At 41.2% G+C, this 15,757-nt stretch overlaps 1 long non-coding RNA gene across 12 annotated transcripts in view; it reads right to left on the minus strand.

Annotated features, from left to right (window-relative positions):
• Nucleotides 1-15,757, minus strand: part of LOC106559841 — a 119,706-nt gene that overhangs the window by 38,294 nt on the left and 65,655 nt on the right. For 9 of the 12 annotated variants that reach the window (XR_005371519.1, XR_005371515.1, XR_005371514.1 and 6 more), the window contains 2 exons: nt 11,339-12,072; nt 3,570-3,630 (listed from right to left, as the gene is read on the minus strand). This is a non-coding gene — a long non-coding RNA (uncharacterized LOC106559841). The other 3 variants (XR_005371520.1, XR_005371517.1, XR_005371509.1) reach the window with 3 other exon arrangements.

The following is a 15,757-nucleotide window of genomic DNA, read 5'->3' on the forward strand; positions in this document are numbered from 1 at the left end:
GTATTTATCTATCTCCATGTTTTTAGAATGAAACCTACTTGGTCATTATGCCAAAAGCTGCTAATTATCCACCAAAATTTATTTCTTAATCTCCCATCCACCGTAATAGAGTTAAAACTGAATGTGGTGACTGAATTATAAACAGTAGAGTCTGGTGAATGTTTAACAACTGCTCTTTGCACTGGGGGAGCTCTGATTTGCAGTTTCTATACTGTATTTACACAATAGCAATTTCAAGCTACCAGTGTGCTATCACCAAGTACAGAATTAGAAGTGATTTTTCCAGTACCCCATTGTCTAGAGACTACATTTTCCAGACCAACATGCAGTTAGATGTAATCAGGAGACTAGGTTCTTACCAGTAAAATAAGAAGGAAATTGATATGTGCAATTCCTTTTACCTTAGGATAGTAATCGGACATATTCATATTCTTTATTTTTACATTTTCTGTGACCTGGAACCCATGGTGACCCAACTTGTAAACACATAGATGATAATTTCAGTAAAATTATGGTCCCAGGTTAGTAGCATCATAATCACCTGGGAATTTTTTTTTAAAGATTTATTTATTTATGAGAGAGAGAGAGGCAGAGACACAGGAGGAGGGAGAAGCAGGCTCCATGCTGGGAGCCTGATGTGGGACTTGATCCCAGGACTCCAGGATTGCACCCTGGGCCAAAGGCAGGCGCCAAACCGCTGAGCCACCCAGGGATGCCCTCACCTGGGAATTTTTTTTAAGAGGCAAATTCTCAGGCCCCACTCATAACCTACTAAATCAGAAAGTCTGAGGGGAGGACTCAGCAGACTGAATTTTTTTTTGAACTCTCTAGGGGATTCCAATTTGCACTAAAGTTTGAAACTCACTGTCCTAGGAGATAATGAACCAACATCATTGATGAAACACTGATCGAACACATGATGCGGCCAGCTAAAGCAGAGCATCCACCTGGCAACATTCACATAAAAGAGTAAATCCCAATACTCTCTAAATCACTGAGGCCTTTTATGTGTAACAGTTTTAACTTCACTTTAATTAATACAGCTCTAGTTTTTTATTAGCACTGAATTTGATTTAATAATAGTTTATTTAGGATTTAATTTACTAAGATTTCACTTTGGATTTTTCATTTACATTCATAATTGAGGCTGATGTATATTTTTCCTTTTTACCTATCCTAGTCCAGTTTTCATGTTAAGGTTATACTGGCCTTTATAGGTTCATTTTTTTTCTTCTCACTCTCCAGGCATTTCACTCCCTGCACAGGACACTTCCTGTGACTGTCTCCACCTCCAAGTCTTACCACAGTGGGAAGGGGTCTTTGCTCTCTGACTATATGTGAATTGGACAGACCTCTTCCCCTGCCAGTGGTCAATTTCGTTCAGTTGCTGGTGATGGGCCCAGGCCACAAGTCTCCCAGGTCCGCTGCTTGCCCTAAGCTGACAGTAGCCAGCAGCACTTTTCTTGAGAGAAACATTTTAATAATGTTAAAGTGAGTGATCAAAATTCCCTATAGTAGCCATGATTTAGAAACGTAAGTTAATGTAAGTAGTACATGTGTGTATACACACTCACACACACCTGATTCTCCTTAACTATCATCAAACTTACTTTTTTTTTTTTTTTTGAGAGAGAGAGAGAAGAAAGGGGGAGTAAAAGGCCAGAGGGAGAGGGAAAGAGAAAATCTCAAGCAGGCTCCATGCCCAGTGTGGAGCCTGACATAGGGCTTCATCTCACAACCCTGAGGTCATGACCTGAGCTGAAATCAAGAGTCAGATGTCTTTAACCAACTGAGCCACCTGGGTGCCCCAAACTCAGAGACTTTTACACCTAGGCAGCGAAATACACTTAGTTTAATTTTGAGATGTTTGCCCTAGCTGGCTCCTTCTTTATAGTACCTCTATTTTGGGTTTTTTGTTTTTGTTTTTGTTTTTTTTAAACATTTTATTCCTTAACTGAGAAATGTTATGGCCAGTTCAGTATTTTGGATTTCACAAAATTTTTACAAAATACGATGCATTCTTAATTATCCATATATATGGACAGACTGAGAAATCAAGGCTTATAAAGTTTTCTTCCTAGATCTTGAGCCTATCCTCTGTCTCCCGTATTCAGGCATTTCCTTAGCTAGTCTCTTCCGTAATCTGTCCATCATCTTTCACCTTCCCACTGCAAGACTTGTGATGATCTTCAAACAGGTCTTCTTTTTCCATTTTATTCTCTGCAAATGATGTTATATTATGCTACACTAGTCACAATCATAATATTATGATCTAATAATATTAGAAAATGTCCCATTAACATATGCCTGAAGAACACATTCTTGGTGTCAGATCCAGGTCTCTCAAATGTCTAGAATGTCTTTTAAATCTTACCTAGATACATGGCAGCCCAAGAGGATACTCTCCCATTTCATACCTTTCACCCGCTGCCTGGCTGCTCACCTATAATATATCTTGCCCAGCACTCTTGGTATGTATCAAAGTCCTACCTGTCCTTTGAAACCCAGGTCAAATCCTTTGCCTGACATGAGCCTTTTATAAATGTTCCAGCTGGCAGTTGTTTCAACTTCTTCTGAAATCCTCCAACATTTTCTCTCTCTTTTGGCAGTTTTTAATGTTTTACTTTGTATATTGGCTCTGTGTCACTTCTGCTTTTGTACACCCAATTTGGGTCTCATTATGTTTACACCGTGCTTGCAGGAAGTGCTCGATAACTGAGTGTATAACTCATGTATATTTTTGGTTAAGTTAGAGGAAAAAATCACCACAATCACCACCTCTAACCAGAATGGTGGTTTGCTTAATCATATGGGGGACTCTGCCTAAGAATTTGATCCAGTATGTTTTTATGAAATTCAAATTTCATAGCTTCTGGCAGTTCTTTATACCACTAAAGGTATCTCAAGGTTAATAATCAATTTAGTTAAATTTAGCGTAGCACATCAGTGAGTTTTTAGACATGCAAATGATGGCTATTATTGAAAGAATTTTTACCTAAGGCTGATTTTTAATGGATCTCTGTTACTCAAACCATTTCTGTCTTACTTTTACTGTTTTGGGGTCCAGCAGAGTAGACTTTTTCATGCTTTCCAAGGTATTTGACTCCTGTGCTTTCTCCATTCCCTACGATCTCTCCTTCCAAACCAGCCATCTTTCCTGAGCTCATTTCTTTCATTGGCTAGTGGCAGCCAATTTCAACCATACTATTTCTCAGCCTTGTATCCTGGAGCTAGAGTCTCAGTAGTCACAAGATCTGATGTCAAGTTTTCTCAAGCTCAGCCTTTTACCAAAAATATTGTCACTGCATAAGATAGAACTCCAGTGTTTCTGTCTCTAATATTTAACTGCTAAGCCAATGTCACACATATTAAGTTTTTGTTACAATAGCACACCACTTAACGTTTAATACAGGAATTAGTACTGTGAAATCAATGCTAGCTATTCTCACCTATAAATTCCAAAATCTCACAATAAATTCTTCTCACTCACATAAAACCCAGTTGTTGCCAGGAGAGAACTCCACTCCGTGTAGTCATGCAGACACCCAGACCAACAGAGACTCTCTCACCTTCCAAACATCCAAACATGGCCTGCACAGCTTCTAAGGTGGCCGTGGATGTTGCTGTCCCCTGGAATATGGAGGAAGAAAATACAGAGAACCACAGAGAAGATTTTATGGACCAGGCCTGGAAATTATGAATACACACACACACACACACACACACACACACACACACCCCTTCTCTCTGTATAGTCTATCAACAAAAACTCCATTACCTGGCCATAACTAAGTACTTGGCAAACTTAGAAATATATTGTTGCCATGGCCCAGAAGGAAGGGAAGCCAGATTTACTGAATCCATCACTCGTTTCATTCAATTGGTGATTTGTGGAGTTGTAAGAAAATGTATAACTTAATGACTGGAGAAGCAATGTCTTAAAATGATAAGAGCTTGGTCTTTGACATGAGATAGATCAGGGTAAGATCAAGGCTCAGCCACTTATTCCATATGTGATCTTAACTGATTTTATTAACTCCTCTGAGACTGATTTCCTCACCTGTAAAATGGAGCTAAAGTACCTACTTCATATAGGAAGACAAAAAGCAAGTGAAGTAATATATTTAAGAACTTAGGGCAGCCCTGGTGGCTTAGTGGTTTAGCACCTGGAGACCCAGGATCGAGTCCCACGTTGGGCCACGTTGGGCTCCCTGAGTGGAGCCCACTTCTCCCTCTGCCTGTGTCTCAGCCTCTCTGTCTCTAATAAATAAATAAAATCTTAAAAAAAAAAAAAAAGCTCTTCTCTTAAAAAAAAAAAAAAACTTAAAGTAACTGCCAGAAATGTTTAGTATTTATATCAGAATAACTGAAATAATTTTGCTGAGAAATCAGAAGTATAACTTGATATTAGCTTTACTTTCCTTATTCAAACACACATACAAAAAACCAATTTAGAGCCGATATTTGTGAAACCTGTGTCAAATAACTCCTTCCCACACTGAATAATTAAGCCTCCAAAAATCAGTTAAAAGGAATCTGAAAGAGCTTATATAAATGTTGCTTCACAGATGTTCCCAATGGAACAAAACAAACCACTAAAAAACACTTGCATAGGGGTCAGACTTTTTGACCCCTATGTTTTGTTTGCAAAGTTTTGTAACTTTGCGATGGTGTACCTCAAAAGGAGCAAGCCAGTTTCTTCTTGGGCAGGATAGGAAGGGTTTGTTATCTTGCTTATCTTGCTTATGTCAAGACAAGATTGCTTTCAGAATCAAAAAGTAAAACATTTTCCACCTTCCATTTGCAAATAGAAAATTGCTCCCTAAGAGCAAGAATAAGTCCTGAAACAATGCAGTCAGTCTAACTAAAGCTTTGGGTATCTTCATTAATCACAAAAAATGACCTCTGACCACATTTTGCCCAGGAATGTCACTGCCTCTTCACACCAAAGCAATAAGCCATCAACATTTTTCCTCATTTTGACACACTTAACCCCAAAATCCTCATTTTGTTAAACATATCCCCAAAAAATCAAAACTCCATAAAACTAGAAAAAATGCTGAAAAGTTTTAAGCAATCAAATAAAATGTAATACACATGGGGGGCAGCAGGAAAAGACAGTAAGTGAACTTCCAGGAAAATAAATCGAAATTATCAATTTAAAAGTATATTCATTTGTGAGGTGTCTGAGTGGCACAATCATTAAGTGTCCGACTCTCAATTTTGGCTCAGCTTGTGATCTCAGCGTTGTAAGGCCAAGCCCCTGTCAGGCTCCACACTCAGGGGGGGTCTGCTTGAGTTTCTCTCTCCTTCTCCCTCTGCCCCTCCCCCACCTCCCTCTTCTCTCTAAGATAAATGAATTAATTTTTGAAAAAAGAATAAAAGCATACTCATTTGGACTGTGGGATTACATGCATTCCAGATGTTGCTATGCATCAATTTTATTATTCACACTGAGATTTCAGAAAGATCACTTTCCAGAACCCACTGTATCTCTTTCCTGCCTGTAGTCTGAGCCCACATCAAGTCTGAGTCTTGATGCCCAGATGCTGGCTTTATTCCATTTGCAGAAGTAGATAGAGAAGGGTGGTTAGGCATAAGGGAGGCAGAAGATGTGGTACTATTTGCTTTCTTTCTCTATTTTGGTGATGATGTTGACATGAGGTTACTAAATTTATGAAACTACTATTTTGGCTCATGAAAATCATAGTTTTATCCTGCCTCCTGCTTCCTTCCCATTGCTCTAAGAATCAAAGCTTAAGGAATAATTAGGGTTATCTACTGACAATAACTGTCTTTGAATAATCTTCAATACCAAATGTCTACATGCAAAGTCAAGCACTGATATCTAAGCAGTGTTCTTTCTGGCCAGAGTGGGAAATGTGCCCCACCTGGAAGTGAACACAAATCATGACACAGCTGAGGAACAAGATATCATGTCATTTGTCCTCATTATGGGCATTTGGGTTTTTTTTTTTTTTTTTTTTTTTGAAGACCTTTAGGAATCCCACACATTCAATGTGGCTCATTTCAACAAATATATAAGAAGAAATAGTCTTGCATCCTAACACCTAACCCAGTCAGGCACTGGTACACACATAAGTATATTCAGAAGAGAGAAAATCTTAGGATGTAATATTGTTTGTAACCCATCTGCAGCAAATTGTATTTTCCAGAGATGATCACAATATCTCCATACCAAATGCTCTTCTTCCCAGGTGTTATGGACTGAATGTTTGTGTCCCCCCCAAAAAAATCCCTAACCCCTTAATGCGATGGTATTAGGATATGGGAACTTTGGGAGCTAATTAGGTTTGGATGAGGTTATAAGGGTAGAGCCCCATGATGGGATTAGTGCCTTTATAAGAAGAGGAAAAGACACCAGGGCTTCCCCTTTTAGCCATATGAGGACCCACAAGATGGTGGCCCCTGCAAGCCAGGAAGAGAACCACTACCATAACCTGCAGATATATTGACCTTAAACTTCCCAACCTCCAAAACTGTGAGGAATAAATTTCTACTCTTTAAGCCACCCAGTCAATGATATTTTGTTACAGTAACTGAGATGATTAAGATACCATGTAACCTTAACAGTGCTCCTATCAATTGGCAGTCTGTAGGTTACCATTCCCTTGAATATGGGTAATACTTTGGCTTCTACCAATACATCTGACCAAAGTGAAGTTATATGGCTTTTGATGCTAGATCATAAAAATGCCATACACGTCTGCCTTGCTCTCCTGAGATGCTCACAAAAACCCAGCTTCCATGAGTTCCTGGAGGAGGAAGCCCAAACTATAGCAGAGAGACACTCAGTAAGAGGCCATGTATATGTATTCTGGTCAGACCAGCTGAGGGTTCAGCCAATAGTAAACATAAACTACAGATCTGAGCATAGGATGCCTCCAGATAATTCTAGCCTCCAGCTATTGAACCACTCCCAGCTTTGAGTTTTGCCAGCTTAGACCCCAGAAAGTGTGGAGCAGAGATAAGCTCTGTCCAATTTACTAACCCACAAAATCCATCAAAATAATGTTTTACACCAGAGAGTTTTGGGGTGGTTGTTACAGCACTTGTAGCAACTGACCCTAATGTGTGATTTGAAAATGGTTCCCCACCTTCACATCTCTGGCATGCACATACGTGGATACGTGAATCGGGTGAGACAGTGCTTACTAGAGACCAAACAAGCTTCTGTCAGACCTCACACAGAAGACTGTCCCCTGTATGATACCAGCATATCTTGTTGCTGCCCATAAGTCACATTGTGAATTATTATAACCAATGAGAGCAATCCCTTCCTCCCATTCTGGCCTTTCCTCCATTTGATCAATAACCAAGGAAACCTTTGGTGTTCCCCAGAGCCATGACCTGGGAGCAGACCTTTTGAGTAAATGACTGCAGAAGCAGAATTTCTTCACACCCCAGGGGCAGTTGGATTCACTCATTATGTGCCAAATAACTAATGAATCTTGAGAATATGAGGGAAAAACATTGCCAGAGACAATTTTGAATCTTTTCCCTACAAAATGACATAATAACATGTAAACCATAAAAACATGTGTTAGACTGGGTTCCCTAGATATGGAATCTGAGAGAGAAATATGCACACAGGTTTATTGGGAAATGAGCTCAAGAGAGATGCCAAAGGCAGGCAAGAACGGGCCAAGAGAGAAGCTGAGCCATATTGTGAATGCAACTAATGCCTTAGCTGATCTTACACAGACAAGTGGACCTAGGATGGCCTTACAGATGTGTCCCAAATAGAAGCAAAGAACCGAGTCTTTTATCACCCTGCAACTACCACTAATTTCTTGCTCTACACTCATAGGGAGCATAAACCTTGATGAGGCAGTTCCTTGCAGATGAAAACAACTCTCAGTGAGAGAGGAGCTGTGAGTTGTCAGCAGCTGCCATCTCCAGCATCTGAAGAATAAATGTCTCAGTCCCAAAGAGAGAATGCGCACAGTATATTACAGTATCCACCAGAGTGCACACTTTATACCACCCTCATCCCCTTCTTCTTGTGTAAGTCTGCCTCATCTGGGAATGCCATCTCCAGGGCTCTGGTAGGTCTTCACTATTGGGGAAGACTACAAGAGAAGGTTTACCGTGACAAACTAATGCTGCAGTTGATCTTGAAGCCACAACCAACAGTCATCATCCCTCTCCTCTTTCATCCAGTTTAGGCTCCCCTCACCTTTAGCCAGCAGAACAGCTGGTCAAGGCAGCTTGGTGAGAGCCTGGTGAGATCGCCCGGGCTCTCTGTCCTGAGGGGTCTGAGAACCTGGTTTATCAGGCAGTTCTCTGGCCATGGTTACTCTACTAATCCATTTACTATTAAAATTGGGCACAGGAGCTTCAAGAGATGACCTAATGGATCATCTGCATGATAATGAGCCTTGCCTTCTGCTAATCATAAGGGTCCAGTCAGAAGACAGTAAAACAGGAGTACTAAAAAAAAAAAAAAAAAAAAAAAAGGTTTAACATAATTATCAAATACTAGTGTGGAATTGGAGCAACAGAATTGGCTTATAAGGTCTAAAAAGAGCTGCTTCAAAGCTTCAAAGAATGCAGAAATAGCAGATATAGTGAGTAGCCACTACCTCTAGGACTGAGGCAGACCATCCAAAAAATGAAAAAATTAGGGAAGTGATGCCCTACCCCCAAGGCAGAGACTGAGAGGGCCCTGGAGTTGGTACGGCTCTAGCTCATGAGATGGGGTGAAATTCACTGAGGTGCTGTAGGCTAACACTACCAAGAAGGAACCTCCTACTAGTGTGTTAGCAATGATACCTGCCAGAAAGCTGCCTAACCGGAGTGCCATTGAACTCACTGGAAAGCCAGTGTGAGAACCAAGAGAATTTACCAATAAGCTGCCTATGGGGAGAATCTCAGGTGGGATGTCGAGAAAACTTTCCCAGGAACAGTCTGTTGCTTTCCCAGAAAATCACCCCCCAGTGAGTTCCACTGTGTGCCCACCAGGATAGCGTGGGTCACAGGTCAGGATCAAGACAAAAGGGAAATTACATAGTTACATAGGAACTGGGGCTGTGGTGGGGGATGGGGAAGAGGTTTCCTTCTATAGGGTTCCTCTAGCACCCTTTATTGACAAACTTGGCCAGCAAAGGAGAAATATTTACTGTCCACCTCCACTATAATAAAGCAGGGTAAGAAAGGCTGAATTTGGTGCTAAGAAGAAATAAATTGATAACTAGTACAGTCAATTACTCTGCCAGTATGGTGACTCTTATCCTTGCTTAATGGTCTCCAGGCATAAGGAACAAACACACACACACACACACACACACACACACACACACATAGCTTAGACACCAGTGGAAATCTTACTGCGTGCCCCTTGGTAGTAAGCATTCCTCTTCTAAGACCATGATCTCTAGGAGTACCTGGCTTGACTCAGTTGGTAGAGCATTCAACTCTTGATCTCGGGGTTGTGAGTTCCAGCCTAACACTGGATATAGAGAGTACTTTAAAAAAAAAAATCTCGGGAACCCTGGGTGGCGCAGCAGTTTAGCGCCTGCCTTTGGCCCAGGGCGCGATCCTGGAGACCCGGGATTGAGTCCCACGTCGGGCTCCCGGTGCATGGATCCTGCTTCTCCCTCTGCCTATGTCTCTGCCTCTCTCTCTCTCTCTGTGTGTGACTATCATAAATAAATAAAAATTTTTTAAAAATCTCTATATCTGCACAGCCTATAATTGTGGAGGCAGGAAATGCAAATTTTCCAAGTGCATTTGGGATAGTAAGTGACACCACTCCTACTTCCACCCTACGATTCTGACTCATGTATTTGGGGCATGGTACCAGATAATTGTCTTTATTTAGGGTATATGCCATATCCTGGAAAATGGTGCCCTGTCCCCTAAAGGAGTCATCTCCAAGCAGGTACCTCAACTGTGTCCCTAAGAGATCATCCTTGGACTCTATTAGGTAAATTAGCTTCTAGGTGACACAGCATGTGATATGGCCAGTGGATTCTATGGTCATAAGTCCACTTCCATACCTCCTTCACTCTATAGTTGTCCTCTTAGTCTAAGGCAGTCTCATGTGGATCCCATGTCAGTGGATTAAATACTCTCCTGGATGGAGAGCAGGGCTGTCTGGAGCTCTCATCAAGGAAAGGCAAACATATACTCAAAATGTGTGTTAATCCTAATTGAGATAAATCACTGACCCTTCCAAGATAGAAATCCAAAGCAGTGAACTTGCAACCTAACGCCTGATTAGTTTTCTTAAGGGTTGTTACCATAGAACAGCCATGTCTCTATTGCTGGCAGGCTGGGCATTTGACAACAGCAGTCAACCTCGGGAGCCAGGAACCCATGCTGTTGGGCCCATGCATAGCCCCCATCTCTTCCACAGTGGAGACTCTACTAATGTATCCAATTTGCCAGTACCAGTGGAGCTAATGACAGAGGCTGACTGACTTTAAATGATCAAAGCATCCTGCCTACTTGGCTACTTACTTAAGTGCCAGGTCTGTGGTTGATGCTCTGTGGTAAGCAAAAAACAAGTTTCCACACTTTATGACTATTTCAATCAATCCATTTACATCCTTCCTCCTCAGCCCTCCTTGTCCCCTACCCTCTCAATACTTTTTCCTTTCAGGATCATGACCAACTAGCCAGACCATTTGTTTCTGTCCATTAGTCCTTAGCCTTGTGTTATCTCCTTTAACACAAAGTGAATGACCACCTGCACAACGTGAGGCTTTACCCCCTGGGAAGATTTTCCTCACTGATATCCATCAAAGGCACTCCTCAATGGGGTTGTAGAGTAACATCAGTCCATTTCCAGCTCATACTGACACATAGAGCTGACCCAAAAGTAAACCAAGCTCAGTCTCCAGTATCAACTATGATTGCTTCCAAAGGTACATACCAAGTAGCTGTGGGTCTGAGCCGAAGGAGAGGCATCAGTACAACGGTAGCGGATGGCATTCAGTGGTCTAGGCCACTTATCCGTGCGGCTAACTCATGTCTACTAGCTCTACTCACGCCCAGACTGGGATGGACGACTTCCACCATCTTACAATAGAGTGCTACTGACCCCACTCCAATTTATGACTCAATAGATGAGAAACCCCAGCACGTGAGGATTCGTTCTGGCCACACATCACTTACCGCCCATGGTCAGATACTCTAGCTCTCTACCAGGTCCAACCAGCATCCAGGAACTGCTTTCTGAATAGATCTGTGCTACAGATGAAATGGACTTGCTCTAGAACTGCATTGTCCAATACGACGATAGCCACTGACCACATGTGGCTCCTTAAACTTGAATTTAAATTAATTAAGATTAAGTAAAACGAGCCCGCACCCTCCATGCTGGTCTTCCCTGCTCACGGCGGGTCCCAGGAGACCACGCACAGGAGGTACGGGAAGATGGCCAACACGGTTGCCGAGGAGACAAGAGCAGGGAGCAGCGGCGCAGGTTCCAGGTTCCACATCCGGGTCATCACAAAGAGCTTCCTCCACGGTGTTCACCATTGACCAGGAGTCCTGCGTGCGGACGCCCAAGTCTACCGAACTCTTCGTTCAGTGTCTAGCCACCTATTCTTAGAGAGATGGCAATGGAAAACGAAAGCACTCAATGATTTGTCAAATACTGCCGAAAAATCAGAAACCTTTTTAGTTTCTTGCAGATTACCCAAGACAATTTTAGCTAGTAATTATCTGAAAAGGCTTAAAGAGGGGAGAAGACATGGCAGAGAATGACAACAATGATGAAAGTGATGGGGATGAAGCAGAATCCTAAACCAAAAAGGAGGTACTTTAAAAATCAGCCTGCTGAGGACCCTCCTGGACTGGCACCATCGCTTTGAAGAAAGCACAGCACGGGGTGACTTTAGACTCCTCGCTTTTCAGAAACTTGAAATATATCGTGTTCCTTCCTGGCTGAGAGCAAGCACCGGATACGTCCGCACCATAAATGGCCAGAAGGAAAGTAACTAGACCGCAGCCCCTCTCTGAGGAGCCCATGCTGCAGTTGGGCGTAGCAAGGATGCTGTCTCCACAGTCAGGCACTGCCAGGTGATCTGCTGCAGCTGCAAGCTGTAAAGGCAAAGACAATGTTGCTTAACTTTTTAATTTACAGATAGATTTTGAAGAGCTGCTAAATATCAATGTGTAAATTCATAAATTTATATTTAGAAATTAGTTCTTGTTAAACAACCAGCTCTGGCTGAGCTAAATATGTAGCTTATGGGTAGTATGTTACATTTTAATTTTCCTCTTTCAAGAAAACGTGGCTATTTTGCCCAGATACTGCATATTTTTAACCATAAAGAAGTAACTTTTTCTTTTTTATTACAAGTGGTACATGTTTTTGCAGTAAATGCTTTACAGAACTAGTTTTACAGCCCTCTTTTGTTCTAACGCCTTGTTACCTGAAACTTGTGAGATTTTAAAATAAGCATTTCTAAAATTTTTATTCCCAGAAAAGAACAGCAAGTTAATTAAATCAAATATAAAAAGAAGTATTACCTCTACATGAGCATATTTCTCTTAAAAATATTTTTTAAATTTTGTATATGGAAGATCTCTCATTTTACTATTTCTTTATTTATGCCCAAAGTAATTGTTTTTACTGCTCATGAGAGAAAACCATAAGCCCTATATTGTTTCCTCATAGAGTAAATTTTTGGTTCATTAGTCTCTTTTTTTAAAAAAAATTGAGTTATAATTTACATCTAATAAAATCATCTTTTATGTCTGATCTGTTGGTTGTGTAAGCCATCAATATATAGGACATCACCCCTGGATCCTCTGGAGCCCCTTTCCTTAGCACCAGACAACCACTAATGTTTTCTGTTCTTTTTTTAAATCCCAACAAATTAAGTAAAGATTAGATGATAGATAGATGAAGTAACTCTAGCCACACTTCAAGTATATGGGAATATATGTGGCTGGTAGCCATGATATTGCATAGAACATTTCAACAATGCAGTAAATTCTATTACATAGTGCTGTTCTAGAACCCTAGAGTTCCACATAGTAACTCCTCTTTGGAGCTTGCTATAAAGGACACTATGCAGTGTCCTTTCCCATTACAGATACCTTTAGTACTATAGGATCTGCCAGGTTGTATGGTCTAGGTGCAGGATTGTTTACTTCATAGCGTACACCTGCTTCAGACTCTCCTGATTAAAGCTGCCAGTTTATGATCTTTATTTAGAGCATTGGAGCAATATTCTCAAATATGGAATGTATTGCCTCCAGAAGTCAAAGAGGGTATCCTTAGTAGTGGGAGGTGTGAGAATATGTCTTATTTTGAATTAGAGGTTATGGTATGCCCCCAAACTCCAGATCCCTACAGATTTCACTGAGAGTCCCTAGATTTTCATATGTTTATCACCTACCCTCTGGAGCACATGTGTCATAGGTACTTGTCATTTCTTGCTTCTGGTTCAGTTACCACATCATCAATATAGTAGAAGAATGTGATATTCTACAGATATCCAAATGATGTGAGTTCCTTCAGACTATATCATGACCAAAGGTGGAAGAGTGAACATTGACCCAGGGAAAGATCCTAATTAAATATATAGTCTTAAATATATCTTCTCTGTCTCCTGGGAATGCAAACTGCCTCCTGTCTAAGAGGTATGGAAAATAATACATTTGCTAGATAAATGGCTGTGTGCCACAGCCAGAGGTTGTGTCATTCTGCAGAAAGGAAAGGAGGAGAGGGGGAGGCAAGGAAGGAAGGAAGGAGGGAGAGAAGGAGGGAAGAAAGGAGAGAAGGAAGGAGGGAAGGAAGAAACGAATTACATCCAGTGGAGCAGCTGCCACTGAGGCTAATACTTGATTGTTTACAGAATTTGGCATTCAGTATGAAACCTCTACTTTCTGAAGGGGTCAGACTAGTGAACTAAATGGGGATTTGGGAAGGACCCTCATCCCTGCAAAGTATTTGAAAGAATGGCATTAATCTTCCCCACAGGACATGGTATTTATTTTGCTTTACTATCTGGGTTAGGGATAGGAAGTTTGGAGGAAGGGCAAGATTTAGTCTTCAAATTGAACTTCCTTTAAAAAATTTTAAAAAAAGATTTATCTATTTCAGAGAAAGAGGTAGAGCACTTGGGTGGGGCAGGGAGAGAGAGAGAGAGGGAGACAATCTAAAGTAGACTCCACACTGAGCACAGAGCCCAAGGCGGTACTCTAGATCTTATGACCCTGAGATCATGACCTGGGGTGAAACCAAGAGTCAGATGCTTAACTGACTGAGCTATCAGGTGCCCCTGACATTCCCTTTCTATGAGATCTCCGACTTCACAGATCCAGAAACCAATGTGATGAGGGTTCTCCAACTACCAAATCTATCCCTTCCAATTATATATTAGAAGATCAAGGAAATAACATCCATGTAGGCTCATGGACCAGGTGGTAAGCCAGTCCTGAGGCAAGACTGCTTTTACCATCCACTGGGAATCATGGGGCACTTTGGGTCCCCAGGTACCAATGAAAATCAGTCTCTGTGCTGAGCAATCCTCAAAAATCTGGGTGTTCTCCTTTTTCCCAATGCAAGATATCCTAGTAAATGTCTTTACATCCATTTGGGCAAAGACATAGAGAACTGCTACTGATTAAATGTAGCATGGTGTTCCAGGGTCCTTCCTCATAGGGCCCTGGCCTTTCCTTCAATCAGTGGGTCTAGAGTCCGAGAACTAGCATAGGTCCAAAGACTAAGCAGTGGATCATACCCTTTGTTGGGGCTATTGCCCTTAGCTTCCTGATCACCTGTCCTTGGTTTATTTAGATTGTGTAAGTTAAGTAGTATCCTTAGTATCCTTATTGACTGCCCATCTGTCTTGCCTCTAGGAATACTGTACCCCATTCAGCCTCTCCATAGCTCTCTGCAGGCAGAGGCCCTTGGCTGCCACTCTGATGTCACCTATTGTGATAATTGTCTGTAACTTTCCCCTGGTGGTTAAACTGTTGGCCATCTAGATTCCAATGTTTTAGATTTTCACCACCCCCTTTGCTATCAGGAGCTCAGTTCTATATGAGCATCTTCCTTAGCCTCTCTGTACTTCTCAGTGATCCTGGTGCCCCCTCCTACCAGCATGTCCATTATCACCTGGGAAAATAGTCTTCCATTCTCTCTCACAAAATACTATCAGGTGTTAGGGTTCCTGGCCCACTATTACATTCGTACTTCTCAGAACCTTTTGGCCCTTTGCTCCACCATCTGCCAGTAAGTCTTAACTTTTATTATCATTAAGCAACTCAACATATCTTCTAATTCCCATTAGGAATTGAGATGAGAGGACAAAGAAATAAAGGCAAATACATTGGAAGATAAGCTGATAGTATTGGGAGACACAATTAAATTTCCTTAAAAGAATTTAGTTTCTCTTTCAACTCACATTGCTTGTCCTTTTATCTACAATTTGAGGAAGATGCCTACCCTCTCTGAAATCATGAAAATCAGATTTAATATAAACAAAGTGGTAAAGAATCTTCAGGTCCTCAGAGAGCAAGAATATATCTTGGAAGTTCTACGAAATGGGTCCTTCTTATTGGGAAATTGGGTCATTATTTACTAATGTCACAATTATAACCTAATAGAACTCCTCCTGCCATCTAGAGATTCCAATAATCAGAGACTTTATAGATATGCAGCTAATGTTAGAAATTTACTGTAAAAACTGGGAATATTGTGGAATATCACCTCTAGTCTGCAAAATCAATGAAATAAATGTTTGTTTTTATCCTGGAGCAAAACTGGAAT

The sequence above is a fragment of the Canis lupus genome, chromosome 16 (genome assembly GCF_011100685.1).
Source record: "Canis lupus familiaris isolate Mischka breed German Shepherd chromosome 16, alternate assembly UU_Cfam_GSD_1.0, whole genome shotgun sequence".
NCBI classification, from domain to species: Eukaryota; Metazoa; Chordata; class Mammalia; order Carnivora; family Canidae; genus Canis; species Canis lupus.